Genomic DNA, 26,677 nt, shown 5'->3' on the forward strand with positions numbered 1-26,677 from the left:
AAGCAGGAAAAAAAAATTTCCAAAAAAAATAGGAAAAATTTTTTTTTCCAAAAAACAGGAAAAAAAAAAAAAATTCCAAAAAACAGAGCATCAACTTCTGTTTTTCAGAGTAATTTTTTTTGGGACTTTGGAAGTGACTTGTTTCAGACCACTGACTATGTATTTATGACTGGATGTTTTTCGGAGTAATTTCCCCCCCCCTGTTTTTCTGAGTAATAATTTTTTTCTGTTTTTCGGAATATTTTTCTTCTGTTTTTTGGAATAATTTTTTTTATGACAGAAAAAAAAAATATTCAGAAAAAAAAAACTAAAGTAAAAAATACTCAAAACAAAGCTCCCAAAAACATTAGTCAGAAAAAGATTTTTTTTTTTTTGCGATCACATGACCACACACACTTAAAACTGCCAACAACCAGCAAAGATTCAACTCTCTTCGTCGCCTTAACAATATCTCCTCATTTATCCTGACGATTCCTTTTTTTCGCTTTCAAAGATTGCTCCAACTTTTTCCTCCGACGCTCGTCTTCTCCCTCCAGGCACCAAATCTTTCGCTGTCACACTCCTTCCTGGTCGTCGTGTCCCACACGCTAGTTTTCACATCTTATTGAGACGAGTGTTTTTCTTCAGGCTCTCGCTCACTTTTTGCTCCCGCTGTGATGTGTAAATGTGCCTCCCGTCTGTCCCTGTTTACCCGGCCTGTCGCTTTCTTTCGCTGGAAACAAACATTACATGGGAATTCAAGGCATCGATGCTTATGTAATTATAAGAACAAAGCTGGCTCGATATGACTGCTTCATCTGTTTAAGGTAAGAACAGTTATGATAGGCCTGTTTTGTTGTTGTTAACTCATTTGCTCCCAATAACGTGTAAATAATTTTTTTTAATGTTCTAAGTGTCCCAAAGACGTATTTATACGTTTGTTTGTTTGTTTGTTTGTTTTTTTATGCTAGAGCATACAGAAGGCTTTGATGCAGCCTCTCAACTGCAAAGAACGGTTGCAGAAATGGTAGTTATTACACAAACGGCCAGCAGGTGGCAGCAGAGCAAAGGGGATCAACCAGGGCCATGTAGAAAAAAGGCTCAATTACTTACAATTTGAAATAGATTTGTGAAAACTGATGAAACTTAGCTCTCTTCTAATGCTAATTGCTGCAAAATGGAAACAGATAGAAACATACACTTTTTTTTCCTGATGAAAGAAGAGACTTTAATCTTTCTTTTGATAGGTTCCACGATTTTATAGCAATAGAACACAATATGCTGTGGGCCTTGCAAAATCAGTAAAAATCCAGTAAAACAGCCGGGAGCGAACGGGATTGCTTCTGTGAAAATGGCTGCGAGCGAATGAGTTAATGATAAAAATTTGGCAGACAAGACATTTATTTTAACGTGAACGGGGCTACGTGCAAAAGGTTTGCTATTTTTGCTGCTTGAGGGAGTCAAGAGTCGATTTTTAGTGCTGCCAATTTTCAAGAGTGTCGCATGCAGATCAGAGTTTCTCAGCCTTGCCTTGAAGCATTTTAGCTGAATCAACAAGATTAAAAATGTGCCAAGTCTCCACGGGAGACGCTTCCGCTGTCTGAATTTGGTGATGGGCGTGTCAGCAAAACATTGTATAACACACTACACCTCAATTTGCTCCAAAAAACGTCACATGAAAAAAAAAAAATGGTTTGGTGGATGTCATTCGTACTTTTAGAGTGAAATTTATATGCGATTTGGGCATAGCTGTATTGAAGTGAAGTTTAACTGGACTTGAATGAAACAACTCTCAAGTAACAAGAGCCGGAATGATCAAACCGCCGGTAATTTGCATGTTCCGGGATTTTTAGCACAACATCAATGAGTTCCGCTACCGCTAACAATAGACGAGTTCCCGACAGTGAAAAAGTATATTTCAGGCTTTAAAGGAACAAACAAAATCTTTTCATAGCCTTCAGCGTGAGACAGCTAAATGAATGGTATGAGTTTAGATACTACGTTTGTAAACCACAGTGGAGGGAAAGTATTACATTTCTCTTTACTTCTCATGCAAGAAAAAAAAAAAAAAAAGTCAAGAGTATGTATCAATCATATTAATGTCAACAGATGGTGGAGATAATGGAGACAAAATGCAAACTCCATAAAATAGTTGTATGAATGTCACGATACGATAATTATTGTGGGAGGATTTAAAAAAGATCACAATATTGAAAAAAAAAAAAAAAAAAAAATCCCCAAAACAGAAAAAAAATAAAAAATACTCATACTTAAAAAAAAAAAAAAAAAAAAAAGCACAATATTGTGCTTTTGTACATAACAGCAATGCATATGAACCACCTACAATCTCTAATAACAATATTGAGGCACTTACTTGCTCATGCAAGCACACATTGATCGCTTCACAAGCAAATTAGGTTTCCCTTCATCTGACAATTAGCATAGATTTTAAACAGAGAAGGCCAAAACATCCCTCATGAAAATTAGATTGCACTAATAAACTAGCCACTAGAGGGTACTGGATACCAAAATTTATACACTTAGGCACTACACTGGTACTTCAAAGGTTGGATGCTCCAAAAATCGTAATATTTTGATTTCAACACTAATTTTTAGGAAATCTGTGCCCCATATGTTGCACAGCAACATGGCATGGTCATCATAATGTTTTTCTTTTCTTTTCTTTTTTTTTAAAACAGTGATTAATACTCACTTGACAGATTAAATCAAAGAACAAAATGGGTGGCCTAGGCTGTTACTTTCCTCAGATAAAAAAAAAAATTTGGAGGCTGGAACGGATTAATGGCACTTGCATTCATTTCAATGGAGAAAGATGATTTTAGATACAAACAAGTGTTTTTGAGTTATGAGCACAGTCACGGAACACATTTAACTCTGAATTACAAGGCAGCACTGCATTGAACTATCTGACGTTCAAAATACACTGTAGGTCTTGCTTGGCTTTCAAATTAGACAGTCAATGACAGAAAATGTGAGAAAACATGAAAAAAATATAGAAGAGAGCAACAACATTCCAGCACTTGGTATTGTGAAAGATGTGGGAGAGTTTTGCCTGGGAAAATAAGAAGAACGAGAAGGTCTCTGAGGGAAGCAACCCGCGGGCTGAGCAGAGAGGACCAGATGTGTGGGAGGACAAACACACACAATGAATCGCATTTCTATGGGTGCATACGAAAACAATACAAACGGGGGAAAAAATGGTCAGCGCACACTCACACACAAAAAGTAAGAACGAAATAAGTATTCTGTTTTTGTGACTTGCAGTTACTTGTTGTTTTTTCATGTATGACATCTGCCAAGCACACACGTATTGTTTTAATTGTTGTTGTTTAGTGGCAAAAACTACACAATCGATTCCCACAAATATTTGCGGATGGGCGACTCATGTACCAAGAGAACGTGTTCAATTGCGGTGAAGACGACAGAAATTCTTTTTTTTTTTTTTTAGTTTGAGCCATTTCTCACTTAGCATGTTAGCAGCTACATTCAAATGAGTTATTTTCTAGTTTAAAACATAAAACACGTGATCTCAAATATTACACATGACAACCATTTTTAGCACTCAGAAAAATTTGTTGAGTTTCCCAATAATCATGAGACACGTGAGGCTATCAGCATTTGTAGATTTTGTAATGCATATCATCATTCCCTTGCACATTTTTTATTTTGATTGATTTGATTTTTATTGAACATATAAACAAGCAAACAGCAGAAGAAAAAAAAACAGAAATTAAAAAGAAACACCAATTGATCACCAATGGGGAAGCGCACGCTTCACGAGCAAATTAGATTACAATTAGCATCAATTTTTAACACAGAAGGCCAAAACATCCATAATGAAAATTAAATTTCACTAATAAACTAGCCACAAGAGGGTGCTAGAACTGCACAAATGGAAATCAACCATTTTTTAACAGATGTGTTGCTTTTAAATATTGTGAACGTGATGACGACGATATTGTGGCAGTTTTAATATCACGATATCACGATCTTGCCCTTATCGTTACATCAGTTTCGAGAAACTTGCCATAGCATACACAAATTGTGCTACGCGCCCAATAGGAGGGGACGGAACGACATATAAATACGACAGGCTGCTCCAATGCCAACTGGCAAGCGATGGGAGAGGGAACGATATGATGTACCGCATCCGAGGTTTTAAACACTTATCGACAGTTGAAATACGCAAACAGACATCGTATTGATGGAGACGTCAATACGATGCTGGCCTCAATTCTCAAATGTCGACGCCTGGCCGTGTATTTTGGCAACGTTGTAAAGATGTCTTTAAAGGTAACTCAGGATTATCTTCACGACTTTATCGCCACTCAGACCCTGATTGCTAAAATGTCGTCCGAGCAGAGGGCTGTAATGGAGACGAAAACCGAGCACTTTACACTTTTGCACTTCTAGTGTAAGTCGCAGTGTTCCACTGCAGGGCTAAAAATAACAGCGACATCATCATTATCTTGAGCTGCTTTCTCAATGTCTCTCACCGAAAACATGTCAACACTGCACGTCTCACTCTCTCCACCTCATCATCATACTGAAGCGCTGATGATCTCTTCGCCAGGCGCTGATGACTCTGGAGAAACTGATGAAGCTTCGCTGAGCCAGTGCGTTTCCACCCCGCCGCCGCCGAGCCCCCACCTCCTCGATGACGGAGAGGCTTAATTTGGCTCCGTGAGGATAACATGGGCATCGGAGGAATATTCCGCGGCTGTCGATGGGGATACGGTGACAATCCGACCAGAATTCAATTTGCCTCGAGACGGTGACAATTCACAATTGGCAGGACTGCCTCTGTAAAGCGCAGTATGAAGGTTTTTACTGTATCGGTGCTTATTGTGAATTGCCTCAACTGAGTTTCGCTTATGATGGGCATATGCCGCCATTTTATTCAGTCTGAGTCACGTTTGAGAGTTGATAATTACATGCTTAAATTCTGTGTGTTTTGTATTTCACGTTTAAATACGTTTTGTTTTAAGTGTCCCAAAGACGTATTTATACGTTTTTTGGTTGTTGTTTTTTTTTATGCTAGAGCATACAGAGGGCTTTGATGCAGCCTCTCAACTGCAAAGAACGGTTGCAGAAATAATAGTTATTACACAAACGGCCAGCAGGTGGCAGCAGAGCAAAGGAGATCAACCAGAGCCATGTAGAAAAAAAAGCTCAATTACTTACAATTTTGAATAATTTGTGAAAACTGATGAAACTTAGCTCTCTTCTAATGCTAATTGCTGTAAAACGGAAACAGATAGAAAGATACTTTTTTTTCCTGATGAAAGAAGAGACTTTAATCTTTCTTTTGGTAGGTTCCACGATTTTATAGCAATAGAACACAATATTCTGCGGGCCTTGCAAAATCAGTCAAAATCCAATAAAACAGCCGGGAGTGAACGGTGTTGCTTCCGTGAAAATGGCTGGGAGTGAAAGAGTTAAAAACATCGCTAGTCTGGGTTGGGTGAACATTTGATAATGACCCATTCTGCATCCTCTAAAAGACATTTCACTCATGTATCACAGTTTTTGTTTGTTTGTTTGTTTGTTTGTTTTCATGATGCCCAATGTAGTTTTCAAGTGTTGTGAAACTTGTAAACAAACTCGTTCCAAAAAAAGTGACAGTTGGTGCATTGAGAGGTGAGCTAATCATCAATAATTAATGAGCTCCTGTTAATACGAAAGATGCCTCCCATGCCTTGCCCGTCAATCTGCTGTGACAGAAGGTTTACACCAGAAAACCCACCATGAATAATTCAAGAGATAAACAACGTCACTGCTGGGATTTTCAAAAAGAGGAGCTTTTTGGTCACATTGGTGGCCATGCGACGTCTGAAATCTTTCTGACGCAGCCTCCAACTTCACTTTCTGGAACATTCGGAAACGCGTCAAAACAAAAGGAGGCGTCTTCAACTCTCAAACTTTTTGATGATAATGTCAAACCACCTCTTATGTTTTATCAAGGACAGACGCACAGCTTTTACATTTGCTATCCGAGCCAATAAGCTGTCAGCCCTGGGCCAGAAAAAAATGACTAATCGCTTCCTCATCTACCAACCAAGTGTAATACATACAAAAAGCTGTAGAAACAAAAAAAAAATACCAATGAAGGTGAAATCAGATGGATGGCAAACTATGTCAGCTCCAGTCAGGCTCATCCAGCGGGTCAAAAGCTCCGGTTAAGAGTGCAAGTGTACGTTTTGACATTATGAATATCTCTCCCGTCTCGCTGGCTCAAAGCGTTTGAGTTGATGCCCGAGTGTGAAATTGAGCCTGATGGGTCTTGTCGGAAAAAGAAAAAAAAAGTTAAAAAAATCTATTTTGCTGCCACAGAATATTTTCTGCTCAAACTGTATCTATAAATGTAAACATAAAGTGATGTACCCCCTAAAAAGAGAAATAACCTTCAATATCACATTGGACTATTTGCCTCTTCATAGGCTCCAGCACCCCCCGCGACCCTTGTGAGGAATAAGCGGTCAAAGAAATGGATGGATGAATGGCTAAAGACCAATTAACTAATTCAAACCCCAAAACGTATAAATACGTTTTTTAATAATTTGTCCTGCACTCCCAAAACCGTATTTATACGTTTTTATTTTATTTTTATTTTTAAAAAGGCTTTTGTTTTCTCTGCCCCTTCTGCATGGAACATGTTGCAAAAGGACTGGAAACTAACGCAACTTGTTTCATTGAACGATTTTAGATCCAGATTAAGAGCACTTGAGACGGCCTCATTGATTTGTAACTGTTTTATATAATTTTTATGTGATTGTAAGTGAAACTTTTATTTGTAACTGTAATGTAAACTGTTTTGCTGCCTCTTGGCCAGGACTCCCTTGAAAAAGAGGTTTTTAATCTCAACGGGACTATCCTGGTTAAATAAAGGTTAAATAAAAAAAAAAAATGTTTTATGCTACAGCATACAGAAGCTTTGATACAGCTTCTGACATAAAAAAAGGCCACTTAAACCAATTATTATTATTACAAAAAAACTGCCAGTAGGTGGCAGTAGAGTGTAAGAAATCAGCCAGGGCCATGTTGCAACAAGCTCTTTTTCCCAGTGTTTTGAACAGGTTTGTGAATAATGATGAAACTTAGCTATATTCTAATGCTAATTGCTGCAAAAACGGAAACAGATACAAATATACATTTCTTTCCTGATGAAAGAAGAGACGATAATCTTTCTTTTGGTAGGTCCCATGTTTTGATAGCAATGGAAGACAATATTCTGTGGACCTTGCAAAATCAGTCCAAATCCAGTCAAACAGCCGGGAGCGAAGGGTGTTGCTTCACTCAAAATGGCTGGGAGTGAATGAGTAAAAATAATCAGGATATGAATGAACAATATACCACATACATGCAGACAACTGTTATGTTATCAAACTCACATTGCTGTGTACCAAGAGGCAACACTGGCAGCCATTGAGTCCAAGTTGCTGAAGCAGGCAGCGCCCACTGCTGGAGCCTGCGAAGGGCAGAAAAATGGAGAAAAGAAATTCAAGCCCCTCTACAATGAATTCAGAGATTCAATTCCAAATACATGAGGCCTCGATCGTCCATTTTGTTGCCTGTATTGAGTTAATAATAACGTTTTATAGACACTGCATTATGACTTACAGGGAAATGAAGGCAATGGAACGGAATAAACAGTCGCCAGCTTTTGAATGACCTTACATTCCGCAAACACACAAAAAAAAAAAAGAAAAAAAAAGAAAAACAGATTAAGAAGTGTAAACATGTGCTGTTTCAGTGTAAATGAGCTCAAAGTTTTATAATGGAGGTGTAATTCTCACAGCGGTGTTGTGCACAACGTCTGCGCCGAGATATTTTCTGTAAACAACAGCTGGTTCCAGCAGCCTGTAGATACCGTCAAGTCACACGTCTTTTTTTTTTTTTGGCACGACTTTACTTTTGCTTCCACTGAGAGCGGCGCAATTTCTCGGACATCTCAAGTATGTTTGACACAATAATAACAGTTTGAATTGTTGACATTTATTGTCACGGCATAATAGCGTCCATACACCAGAAATAAGCACAAATTCTTGTGCAAGTGGGATGTTACTGACTTTACATTAGACTAGCGCTGTCACTATCGAATAATTATAGAAACGATTAATCAACTAATTGGATTGATTTTAATGTTGCATTAACGTGTATTACAAAAGATTTTTTTTTCCCTGATTACTGTTTATTAACCAGTGTTTGGTGTTTACTTCATACTTCGTATTCATAAAGTGATTTGAACGCACAAGATACCGGTAATCAGTATTCTTATATGAAGGACTACAGAAATCAGTCAACAATTACTGTTATGCTGAAATTAGAGGATTGGGACCATTTTAAGTATTTAAAAAAAAAAAAAAAATGCTCCAAGCGATTATTCGATTATTAAAATAGTTGTCGATTAATTTGCTCATCAATTAATTTTGACAGCTCTACATCAGACATTTAAACCATTCACAAACAGCTGATCCCAGGCTAAATCAAGCTTTTCCTGGTTTGTCCTGGTATCACCCTGACTATGATGGCTGACGACCGATACACTTATGTTTATTGTATATACTGTTTTGATGACTTTGGCGAGCGCCACCTCTGCCTCGCAACCAGTGCAATGGTTGCTCCGTGATCTGTTTCTTCTTCGGTACAATAATTAAAGTTTAATAAGAAAAAAAAAAAATGTTTCTTCTTCGGTTTTTGCTTCACTGCTGTTGATATAGCGCCTCCTTAATGGCGCAACACTGCAACTGCAGTTAATGCGTTCCTGCCAAGCTCAATCAACACAGCTGGAGCGATGTGCTGCCGCCTGTGAATTTTGTACGCAGGGAAAACCCTGTTAATGCATCCGTCAATATTGAAGTTGATTGACGTTTTTTTTTTTGTGGGAAAGGAGAGCAGACTGCTCCCTAACAGTGAGCTGCACACTGGCTGGATTAAAACGCAAGTCGCTGCGGTCAAGCCTCACGCCGTTTGCCACCAGGCGGATGCGTGCGCAAGCGTGTGCCGTTTCCCTGCTCGCCGGCTGGAACTGATTAGAGCCAAAACGTGTCGGAGAAGACGGCCGGGATTATCCAATATATACGGCCCCGAAAATAGACAGTGACAAACCGCCGTGTCTTGTTGCATTAGCCCGCGTGGTCTTTTTTTTTGCAACGGGTTCGCACGTTTCTATTTCCCCATCCTCATTTCCAGCGTGCAGTTTAATCCAATCAGTCTCTGCTCGCTGCATTCTGGAAAGACGGCTGCGGGGGAAAACTGCTTTACAGTCGTCAGGCTCGGCCTTTCCCCTTCACTTGTGCAGTTCGAGTTCAAACCCCAGATGTGCAATCGACTCGGTCGCATACCAGTCCAAACAGTAAGAGCGCGTCGCGCCCTCCACAGGGCTACCGCCAGAGGGAAACAAAAGAAGTCAGACAAAAAGCGGAATTGTCAGAGAATTCCCAGAGAGACCTATCAGTGTCATAATGCCGCCTAATGACACATTCAGCAGCCATCGCGGCCGAGCAGCTGTCACCCCTCTTGGAGATGCTCACGTGACAAGAGTGGAGTCAATTTCGGGCTTGTTTAAAACAAATCTCCTAACACGGCCCTAAATGGCTTTTAAAAGTGCGCTCGTGACCAGAAAGTGCGGCCTTGGCGAGCACCCAAACAGAAACGCATGATGGCAGACAGGCAAAACTGACAACACTTTATGTCACGTTGTTTAAAGTTGAAATAAACATAAAATAAACATTTGGTATTCTATAATTGTTGTTCCAGGTGGGGAAAACAATACAATACAAACATGAGACAGACAAGTACTCTGCATTTACTCATTCATAAACACAAATCGCTGATTAAAAATGTAAATGTTTCTATTTTTAGGCCAAGTCTTTCCTGTATTCTTCGCAGTACACTGTCTCTCTATCTCACCCTCACTCGCTCTAACTCTCTCTCTCTAACTCTCTTTTTCTCTAACTCACTGTGTGTGTGTCTCTCTCTCTCTCTCTCTCTCTCTCTCTCTCTCTTTCTAACTCACACTCTCTCTCTCGCTCTCTCACCCTCACTCTCTCACTCTCTCGCTCTCTCTGACACTTTCTAACTCACTCTCTCTCTCTCGCTCTCTCTCTAACTCTCTCTCTCTGACTCACTGTGTCTCTCTCTAACTCTCTCGCTCTCTAACTCTCTCTTTCTAACTCTCTTGCTCTCTAACTCTCTCTCTCTCTCTCTCTCTCTCTCTCGCTCTCTAACTCTCTCTCTCTCTCTCTCTCTCACGCTAACTCTCTTTCTAACTCACTCTCTCTCTCTCGCTCTCTCTCACTCTCTTTCTAACACACAATCTCTCTCTCTCTCTCACCCTCACTCTCACTCTTTCTAACTCTCTCTTGCTCTAACTCTCTCTCTCTCTCTAACTCTCTTTCTAACTCTCTCTCTCTCTCTCTCTCTCTCTCGCTCCCTCTCTCTCTCCCTCTCTCTCTCTCCCTCTCTCTCTCCCTCTCTCTCTCTCTCCCTCCCTCTCTCCCTCTCTCTCTCCCTCTCTAACTCCCCCTCTATAACCTTTTCTCTCGCTCTAACTCTGTGTGTCTATCTGTAAAATAAGTTACATTACCAGTTCAACTCCCAAGTTTCACTCAAATAACACTTTGTTTTATTGCTACATAAAAATGCAAAACAAAATGATACGACTGTGTGATCATATAGTGTAGGGATCACCAACTCCGGTCCTCGAGGTCTGGAGTCCTGCAGGTTTTAGATGTTTCCGCCCACTAGCACACACCTGATTCATATAATTAGCTCATCAGCACACCTGATAACGCTCCTGATCTTTAGTATCAGGTGTGTTGGTAGGCGGAAACATCTAAAACCTGCAGGACTCTGGACCTCGAGGACCGGAATTGGTGAACCCTGATGTAGCGTGTTAACTAATTCATTCCTTTACAAGTGTTAGTTCTCCATAATCCGTTTCATAATGCTACACAGAAATAAACATGTTTACTTTTATTTCTAAAGTATACCCAAACACATTATTACATGGCTGCGAGTGCCAACAAGAATGTCGGCTGCACTGAACAGCAAGCCAACACGAATTAAATGACAACTGGCGAAAAATAACGTAGAAACAAACAACAGAACAAAACTGAAAAAGACGCATGACGTTACCCACAACACAGAACGCACAAACGATTGAAAATGACTTCAATACGGGAAAAAAACGTGTTTCGGTTTGCAAAATGTCACTTTAAAAGACGACACGCATCACAATTTGGGGTTCTTAACAATTACATAAAGATGTTATGAGCCCATCAGACAGTTAAATACAAAACACGAACAGAATACCATGAAGGCATAATTATCAGCAATTCCGGACCATCAAAGAAACACGACTTGCATGCAGACGACGGTGTTCACAAAACTCCGTGCTTGCCGTGAGGTGGCCTCATCTGAGTCCACAAACCATTTTGCAGAGCACAATATGCCTCAAAGGGTTATCATCAGTGTCATTTAAGTATTTCCACACACAGGGAGCTAATGCAGAAGGTTTAAGTCTGGCTGGTGATGTATCGGTGTGAATTTTTACAAGAACGGATCACTCATACTGGTATTGGTCTCCTGGCACCTCTGGCTAGCCACCACACATCTGTGTGAACCACTAGAAAGCACCGGTAATTTACACAGGAAAAAACCCCAAAAACAACGCAAGACCAGAAGATCATTTCCTAGCATGACATTCAAACTCAAACCGTGAGAGTTTCCACTGTTTAACGCTCGTTCTCACACAGTTAGTCACGGACGCTTGACGTGAGTCACGTTCATAAAATGGTCGTCGCTTTGACTGACGGCTTGAAAACCAAAGCAAAAGCGAGTGAATCTTTCAAAAGACATTTTTTTAAATATGCAAACAGACACTGTTGACGACAACAAGCTTTTTTTTTTTCAGCTGCTTGGTCTGCTGCACTTATTTTGTGCTAAATTAGACTCGGAGGCGCTGTGCATTCATTCGGTCTGCTCGTGCAGCTGGCAGATGACGTGGTGAAAAGTCTCTTGTCATTTGTTCTGACATCTGGACCGCGTCTTCTACAGTGAGGGTGAAGAGGCAAGATTCTGAGGAAGAACAGGGCACGATAGTGGCCTATTTCAAGGGTCCGACTTGGGCACTGTTCAGTAACAGAAATGACAGCATGAAGTCGTGTGATGATGAACTGTGAGGCTTTTGACTTGGCATTACAAGAAACAGGAAATAAAGATTTATGTCTGTTAGTATTGAGTGGGTAAAGCAGTAATGTTTCCACTGGAGAGCTGATAGAATTTTCGTTTATTTTAATAAATGGGTCTTGGGCTGGCTCCATCATCCAAAAAGATGGTAGAGGTTCTCATTCTACCAGTATGGTCGAAGAAAGCTTCTTTTCCACTGCCTGTAAAGCATTTTTTCATTTTTCAGTTCCAATTAGAACGGAGGCACTAAGACCCACTGCACACAGCGCATTGCGGACGAATGCGACTTCGTAGGTGGACCATCATGAAAATGGACCGAAAATGGACCGGCAGTTCGAGAAACTCGCAAAATTCCCAATGGCGACGGGAGATGTAACGATAACGGCAATACCGCAATGTCACAATATTAAAATGGCCACAATAACGTCGTCGTCATGTCACAATATAAAAGCAGCACGTCTCTTATGAAAAAGGCAAGGTGGCATTCCATTTGTGCAGTTCTAACACCCTCTGGTGGTTTGTTTGTTGGTGCAGTTGAATTTTAATTAGGGATGTTTTGGCCACTGCGGCAGTTGTCACTCCCATAAAGCAGTCATACGTGAATATATTTTTCAAAATCTGTGAACTACAAAGACCATGATACTTTGTGCCGCTGAGCCAATATACAGTAGCTATTGTGAGCTTCTGTTTTTTTTTTTTTTTTAATATTACCAACCTCCCCACAATTTTGATGGAAAATGTTCAACAAAACATCTTACTCAGGGTAAGGGTTCACACCTTAATCGTGGAAAAATGTTACATTAATGGAACATTAAACCTTCATATTTTATTTCAATGCAATTCAAACATGAAATGGATTAAATACAGTGGCTCACAAAAAAAAAAAAAAAAAAAAAAAAAATCGCAACAATTAACTTATAAATTCGTATCGGGATTAATCGGTGTCAAATCGAATCGTGACCTATGAATCGTTATACGAATCGAATCGCCAGGTACTCGGCAATTCACACCCCCAATTGTGATCATTACTATATTGAGGTTCACATCGTGATATTGAGGGTATCGTGACGTTTGGATATCGTTACATCCCTGATGGCGACCCCCACCTGATTGGGCTCTGTATGAAAAAGGCACAGGCTGATTAAATTCAATATTTGCTGACTGTGGACAGCAATTTTGCAGACCTCTGTGGAAAAAAAAAAGACAAAAGATCAACAACCTTGACGTAGCTATCTAATGTCAAATTATTATTTTATTGATACCAGCACAGGGTTATGAATAAATCTCTAAGATACTCCATGTATTCCACTGGAGTTCCGTAACACTGTCAAGTAACCCGTCACAAACCGCCTTTGACCACATTTAATGTGAGAATGCTTCTGAGAAAAGAGCCCGTGGTTAGACGGCATTATGCGCAGCCAACCTGCCATTGCAGCCTTTCATCCATGAATGTGAGCGCCGTGTTTGTATGTGAGGAGCATAAATATTGGTGGATGCACAACGCTGATTCATCAGATGACAGCTGTTCCTCCGCATGCTTCAGAAATCATTTGTCATCCGAGGCTGCCGCCGTTTGTCCGACGCAATCCTCGGTGATAATTATGCGCCCTCAAACCTCTCATCCCGTTATTAGTATTTTTCAACCGAGGAAGCAGACAGGACGGGTCGTTCGCTGCTATTCTGTTGCGAGCCAATCCGCAGCCTTCCTGATAAGAACCCGGAGAATACCTTATTTAAGGGCAGATGAAGATAAGGCAAGGCCAGTTAGAACTCGATGAGAAGAAAACAGCAGCACAAGAAAACGCACAGCTGGGAAGGTCACAGCAACCTCTTAAAACTGCCTGGAAAGTCCGGCATTCCCCCCCCCCCCAACTTATCAGAGGCAGGAGACGGCAGTGAGCATTCCGCAATGCCATGTTCGCTGTATGACGTTCAACACACGATACTCATTTCTCTTGCTGTCAGACCTTTAAAGGGATACTTGACTCATTGAGCCATTTTCAGGAGTAAAAAGTTCATATTTTATCCAAAATGAATTTGATAACTTCATTCCTTTTTATGTATAAAACTAATTTTTCCACCTGCTGTCGACTGAAGATGACATCACCTAGGTAACAACCAATCACGCTTCGTCTGGTTTTCTGGGTTTGGTCAGCAAACTGAGTCATGATTGGTTGTTTCCGTTTTGCAGCAATTAGCATTATAAGAGAGCTAAGTTTCATCAGTTTTCACAAATCAATTTAAAATTCTAAGTAACTTAGCTTTTTATCTAGATGGCCCTGGTTGATCTCCTTAGCTCTGTTGCCACCTGCTGGCCGTTTGTGTAATAACTACCATTTCTGCATCCGTTCTTTGCAGTTGAGAGGCTGCAAAGCCTGCTGTATGCTCTAGCATAAAAAAAAAACAACAAAAAAAACAAAAAAAAAACACAAAAAACGTCTTTGGGACACTTAAAACATTAAAAAAACGTATTTACACGTTATTGGGAGCAAATGAGTTAATAAAGTTTCCCGGTGTGTCTGTGAAAGCTGCTCTTTGCTCTGCAGTGCGTACACATTTAGCCCAGAAGACCAGAAGTGCTGCTAACAAAAATATTTTGAAAATTAAGGTAATATATCGGGATACGTATCGCCTTGAAGATCAAGTATTGGGATACATATGTATCGTGATACGTATCATATCGTGAGGTAGGAGGCAATACCCAGCCCTAGTGTGGCAATGGTTCCAAAAAAACTACGCGGTGAAACGTTCGCGAAGGAAGCGTTCCAGATGGCCTTTTGGGATTTGGTGAGAACCCAGCATAAAAGAAGCAACGTGACAACATATGATGTCATCATCAAAATGGCCACGAAATTCAATCAATCTCTAAACTCTCCAAACCACAATCTATTCAACCCCATCCGCACCTCTCCATTCCACTATCAGTGCACAGCATTCTGGGCCTTTTCAAAATCTGCATGGCAAATAATGACGAGAAGGATCAAAAGCCTCTGAATGGACTCGCGCATCAATGGGCTTGAGCTCGCGGGAGCCGGGTGACGGAAAGTGATAACGAACTGCATCGTTTCTGCCCTTCTTACACACAAACGCTTCAGATTTACAATTAATACCGACATAGACAAGGGACTACAGCCGACAGCCGATGTTGCGTCACAATGGCCCACACAACTTTATTCCAGAAAAACATTTTCAAGTTATCGAAGCAGCTTTTCCACAAACAAGGACGGATCATAAGCACTAGAGTAATGATATTATCAGTCAACGTTTGTTGGGAGCGTGCACATGCATCTTGAGTGATTTATTTATGAATGGTTATGTTTCGTGACCTCACCTGCAATGATGCCCACATATGAAACATGATAAAAAGCCATTCAACTCAGTGGATGACTTCGAAGTATGTTGGACTACTGCACTGACCCTAGTCATGACAGTAAGCATAACCCTTGCATGACCCTAGTCATGACAGTAAGCATAACCCTTGCATGACCCTAGTCATGACAGTAAGCGTAACCCTTGCATGACCCTAGTCATGACAGTAAGCATAACCCTTGCATGACCCTAGTCATGACAGTAAGCATAACCCTTGCATGACCCTAGTCATGACAGTAAGCATAACCCTTGCATGACCCTAGTCATGACAGTAAGCATAACTCTTGCATGACCCTAGTCATGACAGTAAGCATAACCCTTGCATGACCCTAGTCACAGTAGGCATAACCCTTGCATGACCCTAGTCATGACAGTAAGCATAACCCTTGCATGACACTAGACATGACAGATTGATTTTGCTGTGCCAGATCACACGAGACATTACTACTAGTGTCATTACCATTCATTATTGACAAGTCTTTCTCCCCCCCAGATGGCTGTAATGGTTTTCTTCCACAAGAGCACAGTGATGAATTCGAATTAATATTAATTTTGCCCTACTAAATATTAACAATAACAACATATTGCATGAGGCCTTACAATTGAAAAGCAAAGCCCATCTTTCAACAGCCGTGAGCGCTGGCGGACATTCGATAGCTGAAGCCGCATAACGCGGCGCGGCACATGCAGGGGGAAACAGTGTCGCTTAAAATAGCGCATTGGAGCGACGGAGGCAAATCGCGACCATCTATTGTTTTCTCTCCTACAACTTTTATATGCAGTTGAAGCAAATTTAGTTACACTGATTGTCAGAACGGTGGCAGCAATAAAATCTTATCAAAAGAATACCAGGAACGTAAATTCACTCTGACATTGTAATAAGAGGGAGTGAGTGGGGGGCACAGCATGTTGGCTGCTATTGTGGCTCATAAAAGGTCACAAAAACATCGACATGGGCCAAGACCTGTTGATCCGTTCGGCGTGTAAATCAGACGAGGTTGAACAAACCATTTCCAGAGGCATGACTTCACATGAATTGGCCTGATTTTGCGTCAGCCTGTCTGAAAAACTGTAAAAAGTTCACCATTCATCCTCACCTGCGCTGACACATATACGACAAAAAAAAAAAAAAAAAAAAAAAATTGGCCCAAGTTCTTCAAGTTAAGTAAGAAAGGATGAACAAGTAATTAGTGTCAAAACCACATTCTGCATACTAATTAAGAAGTGACAGCAGAATGCTTTGACCCTCATTAACAGCCCGTCGGCGTTGCTTCCAATGCATAGAAATGAAGTCATTATGCCAGTGAATGACAGCAGTCCTCGTTACAGCTCACATTTCTTACGTCTACACCAAAATAAGTCCTTTGAAGTATAATTTGGAATATTTACTTGGTGCCACATAATAAGCCGAGTCACCGGACGAAGTGTGGCACATTTGTCACGGGAGGACAGCATCAAAATCAGATATCAAATACTATGCGCACTTGCACAAATTAACGAGGAGTTCCTCTGGGTACTGTTCAACACGGCAGATCTAAACAACCGACGAGAACATGTTTATCTTTTGCTCTGCAGTAGATGTTTGTTTGAGAGATGAGTCGGGAATGTCAGGAATGCAGCAGAACAGACTCGAGATTTGGTTTTAGGAAGATAATGAGTGCAAATGTTTTGATGTGAGACAAAAGCTGTAATTTTTTTTTTCAGAACTGTGTAGGATCAACGCTGTGAGTTTTGCAGAAACGTCGCTATGCAACAACCACTTAAAAGATCAAAACCAAACGCTAACGCTGTGGTTATTTATAGACAGTTTGTTAACTCATTAAAGCTCATTAAAATTCTTCTGATCCCCTGGTTGACTTTGCTGAAGCGGGACGCGAGATACTGTAAGCAAAAGCAGAGCCGCTGAATGTATCTATAAACATGTTTACCGTATTTTTCGGATTATAAGTCACAGTTTTTTTCATAGTTTGGTGCGACATACTCTGGTGCGACTTATGTGTGAAATGAACACATAATTATATCATTTCACATGTTATTCTCACACTAAACCGCAAGAGGGCGCTCTAGGCCTGTGTTGATCAGTTCAACATTGCCGTTAGAAGAGCATCGTCTACCTCCCGAGTTGGGGGAGTTGTTTAAAAGTGACACCGAGGATGAAGATTTCATTGGATTTAGTGATTTGGAGTGAAACTGATAGTTTGGTGAACTTGTTAGCATGTTCTTTATGCTAGAGTTATATGAATAACTTGTAGTGATGGGAACATAATTCACCCACGGAACGTTGGGACGAAGGGAGCGTTTCGGGTGGGAAGGTTTTGTTCTGTGGAAAAGCGGAGTTAGCCTGTTAGCTTCTAGCTGAGTGGGGAGTTGCTGTTAAGTGAAGTATAATCTGAAAAATACGGTATGTGTTCTTTTAATTTAATTATTCAACCCAAAAAAACAAAAAAACAAAGACAGTGATCCACCTTTGGGCGCTTTGAAATGTGTTGATGTATCAGCATATTTCGTTAAAAAAAAATAAAAAAATAAATAAACATGCTCCTGTTCCTGCCCGCGGCTATTTGCAGTCCACACATACAAATTGCAAATTTATACTCGGCCAAAATTAAGCGTGAACGCGATCAATGAAATAGCGAGAGCGGCTGGGGGGGGTCAATGAGTTCGACTCGTATGGATCAACAATCCCCGGGATGTGCTGTGCGCCGCCGACGAGGGATTAGCTATGATCGCAGCGGCTCCAATTTCATATTCATCAATAATGCGTGTAGTTTGTATGCAACTCTTTCCTATCGCGCCGACTGACAGAAAAGGTTTGCAGGATTTGCCAAGGAAGATTTATGCACAGGACGGCATAAAGAATGTGTCCTTCAATAACAGGGATAAACAAATAGAGCAGCCTGATGACCATTTTAACTTCTTAACATAATCTCCGTTGTCCGTGGATTCTCACTGACCACCAGAAAACGTACTGTGATGTTCGATACCACTTTTTTTCAGACCGACACCGATACTCAGACCCTCGGTACTCACCGATACCGATACCAACTGCCGATACCAGTAGTACATTTTGACAAATAAAAAAAAATAATAAAAAAATAAAAAATCACTATTTAACTCATTCACTCCCAGCCATTTTCACAGAAGCAATCCCGTTCGCTCCCGGCAGTTTTACTGGATTTTGACTGATTTTGCAAGGCCTACAGAAAATTGTGTTCAATTGCTATAAAAGCATGGAAGAGAGCTAAGTTTCATCAGTTTTCACAAATCTAAAATTCTAAGTAATTTAGCTTTTTTTCTAGATGGCCCTGGTTGATCTCCTTTGCTCTGCTGCCACCTGCTGGCCGTTTGTATAATAACTACCATTTCTGCAACCGTTCTTTGCAGTTGAGAGGCTGCATCAAAGCCTTCTGTATGCTCTAGCATAAAAAAACAAAACAAAACAAAAATATATAAATACGTCTTTGGGACAATTACAACATTTAAAAAAAACGTATTTAAACGTTATTGGGAGCAAATGCATTAAACAAATTATATATTATATTATAATATTTCCTTTAATTTTGACAAAAAAAAACAAAAAAAACAGCACAGTCACTCTTCAATAGTCTAAACGCTCAAAATAAAACACATAAATGCTCTTTTAGTTTAAGATTCACAATTTTGAAGTATTTCCAAACCGGTGACGTTTTGGTGAAAAACTGCTGCAAGCTAGCGCCAGTTACAGGCAAGGAGGACTCACTTAACATCTTCCCCCTCTGCCATCGGTCGCTTGTACTCGTCTGCGTCACGAGTACTCGAGTACTTGAAAAAAGGCTGGTATCGGCCCGATACCGATACCTGGTATCGGTACTCGCCCGTCCCTAATTGACACCCAAACAAAGTTACAAGGAACAGGAAGTTTTTACTACCTGAACAATATGCAACACCACCAATCCAACATGTACTATGGAAAACACAATATGGAACCAAAAAAGGACAAATGTCTGGACGGGAGGAAGGTATTCACCCCACCCTTCAGTTCCACAGAGCTGGCATGTAAACACAGCTGAAAAAACATGGAAGAAGAGGGTGGGATGAACGAGGTCCGGCAGAAGTGGAGTCACAACAAATCGATGTCTCGCAACGGCGACACACGACAGGACAATTGCCTGTTCAACTAACTTTGAGCCGATTTTCATGCCATAGAAAAACATTCTGCTGGATATCTATCGCAATGCCGTTGAGCCACTTAAACTAAACTTCAAAACATGATATCCAAGTGTGCAGCGCGTCTTGACAGTGGAGACCACGGGTGGGTCAAAGAGTGAACAGCTGAAAACGTTGGCCTGTTTAAAAGACTCGGGACAGAACAAGGTTGACGAGACAGTCAAACAATAGGAGGCCGGACTGGAAGGTCGCATCAATTTGAAACACACCAGTGGGCAATAAATCCATGACACCGACAACATGACAACATGTGAAGTAACTGGATATGAATTCAAACAAATGGGGGACTTCTGGAATAGCAACATGTGCTGATTTCATCTTGTCACTCAATGAAAAATAGAACAAAGAAAATCACTAACATGGATTTGTATTAACGGGAATAATTTAGCAGATAGTGAGAACATGACGGTATGTGAGCTAAGAGAGAGAATACAACCAGAAAAATTTCCGCGGAAATTTTGGATGCGACTGCTGACTCTTGCAAGGTGGAAAGCCGAATGCACTGAACAGTTTGCCAAATGTTGGTGTAATTTACCTCTAAATCAGTCAGCAAGCTAGCATTAGCATGCTAAGCTAACTTAGCATTAGTAATAGCATGATAACTTAACATTAGGATTAGCATGCTAACTTAGCATTAGCATGTTAAGCTAGCATTAGCATTCATATGCTAACTTAGCATTAGTGTGCTAAATTAACATTAGCATCAGCATGCTAAGCTAGCAGTAGCATGCTGACTTAACATTAGCGGTAGCATGCCGACTTGGCATTAGCATGCTAACTTAACATTAGCATGCTAAGCTAACATTAGTTTGTTAACTTAGCATTAGCATAATCTCAGAGTTTGTTTCAGCCTTCCTCAATCACTGCTTCAAAAAAAAAAAAATGCTTCAGAGCTTGTATTGTTCTTTTAATATCACATGACCGATTTCCATACTGACGGTTCGAAACGGTTTTGTGGTCGTTATTGTTTGACATGTTAGTTTTGGGTTCCAGCTATATTTCTTTCACTGAAGCAGCCAAAGCTCTGGATTTGTTTCAGCACAAAAGTTTCATGAAGCTTCACCTGCCCATCTCTAGCGATATGCCACTTTTGCCGAGTTACAAATGAGAAAGTCTTCTGTTTCAAAGCTGCGATGCAGCAAATTTGACAGAATCTCTGAATTGAAAAAGCCACCTTTTCACCCTCCCGTGGGGGGAAATTTGAGCTGCAAATTGACTGACATTTTGGTCCCGTGGAATTAAGCAAATTAAGTCGGATTTGTGCAAAGCTTTTGACGGATTTCGAGCTGAGCTGACCTGTGGTACTTATGAATTATTAATCAGAAATCTCGTCTCCAGTTTCCATTTGCGGTGAGTTACATTGCTGGTAAATTATTTACCATGTTGAATTCTGAATAATGCAGGCCATTAAGTAAGTCACACAAAACTAGCTTGGATATCGGTCCAATCATGACCTAGTGGACAGCTGGTTAAACGATGCAATGAATAGTGGTTTAGTCAACCCCAAATTATTTGAGCACATCCATCCATCTATTATAAATATTCCCAAAAGGTCACAGACCAAAAAAAATGAACATTGCTTTGTTCAAAAGGCCTTCAGGGGTAAGTAATGCAGAAAAGAAACCGTAGAAACGACTACACTTTGTCTAAATCCCTGAATGAAGTTCAGCAGCGTTTCCACATTCTACACTGATAAGTGGAAACTATCAACTGGCATGCTAAAGCCCATCGCTATCTCAGCAACCTTGGCCTAAGACTGGAGGACACATGGCAGGACATGAGGACTGATGACCTCACGAGTAATGTCACATTCCTGACATATGACGGAGAAAAGAGGTCTGGACCGGACAGGGTTGAAAGGTGTTTGAACCGACGCACTTGCATGTCTCTGGAATGTCAGTCAAATATTTCACACGTGAGCTAACTTGACTTGAAAAGGGGTTGGGATCAGTGCTTGGCCAGATGTTATGGCGAAAAGTCAACTAATAACGTTAATATACGGTTTTATCTTACTGCAGAGGGCAGGACGGTGGGTTGCGTGGTTAGCAACGGTGGGTCTTCGCCGGCTTCTCCGGTCTCCTCCCACTCCAAATTATCCCGAGGTGTGCTTGTAATTTATATAGCGCTTTTCCACCTTACAAGGCCGTCAAAGCGCTTTACATTTTTGCCTACCCATTCACCTACTGATGACGCAGCATCAGGAGCAATTGGGGGTCCGGTATCATGCTCAAGGATACTTCGACATGGTCACAATGGCATGGGATCGAACCCACGACCTCTGGGTTGGAAGACGATCACCATACCACTGCTCCACACCGCTTGTGTGCGGGGGTGGTTGTCCGCATCTGTGTGCCCTGCGATTGTCTGGCAACCGGTTCAGGGTGTACCCGCCTGCTGCCCATAGCCAGCTGGGATAGGCTCCAGCACCCCCGCGACCCTTGTGAGGAGCAAGCGGTTCAGAAAATGGATGGATGGATGGATGGATCTTACTGCAGATGAACGAACGATGAATGAATACAAGACCCGTGGAGTTTGCTAAGGATACAATTCGAACGTCAACACCATTTGTTGCATTTGAAAAGTGGAAACTTCGCTCTTTGTGGCTAAATGAGACGAACAGATGAATGTTAAACTTTTGAGAGTGATTCTTCAGACAAGGGTGGCACGGTGGGTCTAGTGGTTAGCACGTCCGCCTCCCAGTTCTGAGGACTCCGGTTCGAGTCCAGGCTCCGGCCTTCCTGGGTGGAGTTTGCATGTTCTCCCTATGCCCGCGTGGGTCTTCTCCGGGTACTCCGGTCTCCTCCCACATTCCAAAGACATGCATGGCAGGTTCATTGGGCGCTCCGAATTGTCCCTAAGGTGTGCTTGTGAGTGTGGATGCTTGTTCGTCTCTGTGTGCCCTGCGATTGGCTGGCAACCAGTCCAGGGTGTCCCCCGCCTACTGCCCAGAGCCAGCCGAGATAGGCGCCAGCACCCCCCGCGACCCTTGTGGGGAATAAGCGGTCAAGAAAATGGATGGATGGATTGATGGATTCTTCAGACAAAGAACTCTTTTTCAGTGTGGTCTTTTGGAAACTTAACAGCTGCCGTTTCTTGCAGCCATCTTGTTGGAGAGCCTTGCGGGGATCGTCATGGTTTAAGAGGGGGAATCGGATGAGAACACATGTTCCAGACATCCACTCGGTAATTGATCTCCTTTGACCTTGTCTCCCTCTGGGGGGGGGGGGGCTTCAAGGGCAGACCTTTTTTTTTTCTTCCTAAACTACATTCCCCCTACAATTCCCCGAAGTAACACCCTTTCTCCGGCTTAATTGATTCAGTCCACTTCGATGCGATCTTCGCAGTGGCAACATTAGGCCGTTTTAATGGGGATGGACAACATGGCCACCCGGCGAACATTTACTGCAGCAGACCAACACCGGAGGCAAAAAAGCACCGGACACGTCCTAATGCATTTATCAAGGACAATCACAGCGGGGAAATGCATCAATCAATACGGAGAGTAACTTAAAGAGCTACGATGAGTCAACAGAGTGTAATCTTAATGGATCCGCAGCGCCGGTCAATACGGCCTGACTTTGGCAGCGCGCAGAGCTTTCAACAAAGCCACAGTCACCTAAACAAATCATTACGCGCACATCCCGGGGCGGACTGAGTCGTTTTTTCTCATCTTTCTGTAAAAAAGTATTAAATGTAGGGATGACTTTTTATGGATGCTCGAGGGTAGATTGTGAGTTTGCGCCGCATTTGTTTTAGAGGTCCAGTCTCCATCACTGACGCCGGGAGGAGCGCTCGAAAAATGAATTATGCATCATGTGGAATGCAGATCTATAGAATCTAAAACAGGGGTGTCCAAACTTGTTCATTTGAGGGCCACATGCAGAAAATCAGAAGGACGCAAGGGCCACATAATGAAGAGAAATTGTGTTCAGTCCTGAAAATTGTACAAATCATTTATTTGTGCTTTTGCAGATTTAGAAAAATGCTACAGTATATAAACCAATTTATTTGTAATATGGCAGTAGGGTTTTTATAGTTTTGGAATCTTTCATTTTAGTTAGTTTTTATTAGTTTTCAGCGTGGTTCTGCTAGTTTTTATTAGTTTAGGTCTTTAAAAAAATGCTTTAATTTGTTAGTTTCAGTATTAGTATTAGTTTTTTTTTATGTGTATTACTTGTGCGCAATATTTAAAAAAAGAAAAAAATGGGAGCGACGTCATCTTTTGGTGCTTTTCTATTGGCTGCTGCTAGATGATGTCATTTCTGTGTGACATACTTTCAATCGTCATTATTCCGGTTCATATCAAAATAAATCTACTAAAAATCACATTTAAAATCATCCCCAAAGGCTCATGCATTAAATTCATTTCCAAAGACTAAAATGAAAAATTATAGTTTTAGTTAGTTTTGTACACATAAAATGTAGTTTCAGTTAGTTTTAATTTTTTAAAAAGCATTTTCACTTTTATTTTATTTCGGTAACAATACTGTTTTTTGAATTTTAGTTTTAGTTTTTTCATTAGTTTTAGTTAACTAAAATAACCTTTAATGGCACCTGTGTTTTTCGACAGCCTCCCTTCTTACTTTGACCATCCCCAAACATTTTTGTTTTTGTTCATTTATTTTTAAGTGAGTCAAACGCCATTTTTAGCATATGCCGCGGGCCACTGAAAAATGTACGGCGGGCCGCAAATGGCCCCCGGGCCGTAGTTTGGACACCTCTGCCCTAAACCATGTCTGTTTCAGTGGACCTTCCAATTTGATCTGGCCACATCTGTTGGAGATGTTTTTTTTGTAAAGGGAACTATTTTCCCAGACAAGCACTGAAACTCACTAATGACGCTCCTCAGGGTAATTCAAGAGAAAGAAAAAGTTGATGCCCCCATTTAAGGGAGTCGTTGGGCCCATTCCCGCTAATGGATGCACTATCAGTGAATCAGCATTCAGGAGATAATGATGTCAAAAACAAACCCTTGAAACATTCTCAACCTCTTCATCGTCAACCACCGGCAGGCGGGGTCATGTGGGGGAAAATATGGAATTTTTCCATGGTGTTAATTAGGGTTTCAAACTGCGGAGAGATTGCAGAGTACCTGAAATGGCTGCATAGTTTAATAAAGGCTTAATACAGAATATTAACTTCACAAAATGGTGGCCAAGGCATTTGTGTAAACTATAAGATGTGTATCATACTAAAATACGTTATAAGGCAGCAGAAGAGACATAAGGATAAAATAACATCGCTATGAGAGCAATGTCAGCAAGCTGACTGTGTTAATAATCACAAAAACAGAACCAAAAAAACTGTGTCCCAAAATAGCTGCTGAGCTTTGAAGGTAAGTTACAAGTTTGAAATACATTCACAGTGTCTCAAAGGTTGAAAGCGTTTCCGAGTGACAGGGTGACAAAATAACAAAATAGCCGTTGAATCGGTGATGGGGACGGCAATCTTTTCCAATGACATTGCTACATTAATAAACAGCGCAGTGGATTTTTCCTGCTTTGAAGATTTGAACATTCCAACGGTGCTTGTAAGAGGTTTACTGCACTCACCTGTCAGGCGATGCAAAAAAAGTCTGGTCAAAACAATGGCTGCACCCAATTCTGCGCAAAAAAAAAAAAAAAAAAAAAACACACACAAAAGGTGCAAATTAAAATAAAATTTTCCACGCCAGCCACTTTCAACACAGGCTCGTAAAAAAAAAAATCAAGAAAATCTTTTCCCGTTCGTTTGTAAGCATGGGATGGTTTCACCAAAAACTACAGTTTCTGAACACAAACTGGAGAAAACAAGCTTTTGTGAAAAGAAACAGATAAAGGACATTTATGCTAATATATTTTGTTTTTGTGACACTTTAAAGTATAAAATATCAAAAACAAGACTGAGAAAATGCTTTACATGGCAAATTTTTCAATTTATTTTCAGACGTACCTGTAAGACCCAAACCCCCAGGATTTAAATTTTCAACTCAAAGCTGTGCTAAGCTCAACCAAAGTATGGCAACTCTTCCATCTAATTCATCATTATGAAGAAGCTTGAATTTAGAGACAAACTAGCTGAGATCCCCTTTCCATGCCTACTTGTCGAAAAATTGCCGAATATGTTCGTCAGTGGAAGTAAACGGTTGTAGTCCAGATGACCAATCTCAACTCCAGTTTCTACGTCAGTGTTGTATTGACAGAATAAAAGCTGCCAGGAGGAGCTGTGCCATTGCATGGATGAAGCTAGATTCTCATAGCTGTTGTGCTTATTAACTCGTCGAGACAGAATCGCATGGGTTCTACCAATTGCAGCCAAGGAGTGCACTGCATTTTGCCTCAACTGCTTCAAGACGCATTGACCATCAATTTTCCCTCTACCAACAGAATTATTGACATTAAAAAAAAAAAAATATATGAATATTAACAATAATCACTTTATGAGGAGATGCTCGAAACCTGGGGTGTCAAACATACGACCCGCGGGCCAAATTCAGGCCCGCAAATGGGTTTAATCCGGTTCGCAAGATGATTTTGTAGAGTTTAAAAAAAATAAAAAATAAATTAAAAAAAAAATAATAATAATTGGTAATGTCGGACTAATTAATCAGCCGGCCACAATCAAAACATATACATTTGTAATTTCACAAGCAGTGCTCAAATTAGCAATGCAACTTGTACGGGAAATCGTCATCCTGGACGTCATTTTACACACAACTTAAACTACGGTTTGTTTCATTATTATTATTATTTTTTTGTAATCATACACCGACATAAACGTGTTAAATAGGACACAAATTCAATTACAGGTAACGAAAATTTATATGACAAAGATTAATGTCCTCATAACGTCATTAACTGCACCATGCAATGCATTCTGGGAACGATATATATGCCAAACGGGTCGATTTAACGTATACCGGCAGAATGTT

General features: G+C 40.8%; 1 protein-coding gene across 2 annotated transcripts in view; it reads right to left on the reverse strand.

The window, feature by feature from the left end:
• peak1 (pseudopodium-enriched atypical kinase 1) overlaps positions 1-26,677 on the reverse strand; it is a 66,986-nt gene that overhangs the window by 24,099 nt on the left and 16,210 nt on the right. Inside the window, exon 2 of one of the 2 annotated variants that reach the window (XM_077517508.1) lies at positions 7,392-7,468. The gene's annotated coding sequence lies outside the window, so the exon portion shown is untranslated. Of the gene's footprint in view, positions 1-7,391; positions 7,469-25,319; positions 25,372-26,677 lie in introns of those variants that run through there. The other variant, XM_077517509.1, reaches the window with a different exon arrangement.

The sequence above is a fragment of the Festucalex cinctus genome, chromosome 3 (genome assembly GCF_051991245.1).
Source record: "Festucalex cinctus isolate MCC-2025b chromosome 3, RoL_Fcin_1.0, whole genome shotgun sequence".
In the NCBI taxonomy this organism is placed as follows: Eukaryota; Metazoa; Chordata; class Actinopteri; order Syngnathiformes; family Syngnathidae; genus Festucalex; species Festucalex cinctus.